The 1,599-nt window shown below is 38.7% G+C and overlaps 1 protein-coding gene across 1 annotated transcript in view; it reads right to left on the reverse strand.

Moving 5' to 3' along the window:
* Positions 1-1,599, reverse strand: part of LOC110413057 (ubiquitin-activating enzyme E1 2-like) — a 5,186-nt gene that overhangs the window by 1,177 nt on the left and 2,410 nt on the right. The gene's annotated exons all lie outside the window — the stretch shown is intronic.

The following is a 1,599-nucleotide window of genomic DNA, read 5'->3' on the forward strand; positions in this document are numbered from 1 at the left end:
GTAGAAAGATGACAACTTTTATTTCCCAAAATTCGAACTTTGCAACACTTGAAAACAACACAAGACAAAGAAAGGATATTCTTCTCCTGTTTTTCTATTCTGGGTCGTTTTGGGTTTTTTGAAAGGGGTGGTGATTGAAGGAGCAGCTGCAAAAGCGGGGATTTTTGTTTGTTTTTCGTTTATTTTTTGCTTGCAGAGTTTGGGTAAAAGTGGGCTCTTTCACTCTTTTTAGGTTTGGCTTTGGGGTGGGGAGGAAGAGGGGAGGGAGGATAGGAGGAAGAGGTGAGCGGTTGGTTTATTGGTTAAGGCAGTTGGGAGGGTGGGTTTAGTTTAAAGCCTTAAAAGGGTTTAAAAAGAGGGAAGCGGAGGGATTAAAGGTTGTGATCAGCAGCAGATGGAAATACTTAGCCTAATTATAGATGGGAGGTCCTCTTTTCAATTTCCCATCACTACGCACTAAGATGGGCATCCCCTCCCTCATTACAGATTATTTCCCCTGTTTCCTTCTGTCATCCAACTCCCAATTTCTCTACTGTAAATCCCGATTTCCTCCCCTATAAATTCTGCATCAACCACTGGGAGAGGGTGAGGTTAAAAGTTGTAATGAAGGGTGTGGTAGGAATTGAGCTTTTTGACAGTATCACCACTCATGTTTTCATTTTTGGGACAGAAACTGACATGATTTTTCTGATGCCTTGCATCTCACTTCAGCAGCTTGTATCAAGCTCGTTGTTACTCACCAACTTCTATAACTTAAATTTCTGTCATGAAACTCATTAATTCTTGCCCATTTTCAATGGGAATATGTTATCAGAACATTAATGGAAACATGGGCATTTCTCTTGCTCCATCTTTCCCCATCAAATGCTAGTAAAACCAGTGTTAAAAACTTCAACATTATTTAATAATCCTAACACCTCTTTGCCAATTGAGATTTTAAACTAGAAGAAAAAAAAAAGGAAAAACAGAGATGGATCCCAGCATGTGGACTTTGGGACCATAGGCCAATCCATAATTACTGTAACAGAGGACTGAACCAATTGTTTCCAAAAAGTTAAAGTTCAAAGCTTTAACTTTTCAAAGCTAAAAATTAAAAAAAAAAAATAACCCACACAATGTGAGTGGGCTCTGAAAAGTTTCACATGGTTGCAGAAGAAAGTGGGAGAGGATAATATAATCCGCATGCTGATTGATGGAACCATAAACATGAAATAGGCCTACAAGAAAGAAAAACCTTGTTTTCTTCACACCAAACTTTCCATTTGCCTTTTTGTTTTATCAAACTCTCCCAGGACACCCTCCCTTAAGGCAAGTTGTCTTTTCCATACTCTGGGCCAGGTTAGCTTCCATTGTTTCACACTGAAGCATCATCCATGATCTGAAAACTGGTTTTTTTCCTGCCTGGAATTCCACTACTTAAATCTAGGAAAGGGTTCAATTCCAAATACTAACAAATGCAAATTCTGTGTTGGTACCATCCACTCGAAATATGAGTAAAAATCTTAGGCAGTGAAGTCAGAATTGTTGACTAAATTTTTAATTTGAGCTGGAATCCAGCTCATGGCAGCTCCATTTGTCTAGAATTTGATCTCTTTTTCT

Source organism: Theobroma umbraticum, unplaced genomic scaffold, assembly GCF_002168275.2.
Source record: "Theobroma umbraticum cultivar Fairchild unplaced genomic scaffold, ASM216827v3 scaffold_95.0, whole genome shotgun sequence".
Lineage (NCBI taxonomy): Eukaryota > Viridiplantae > Streptophyta > Magnoliopsida > Malvales > Malvaceae > Theobroma > Theobroma umbraticum.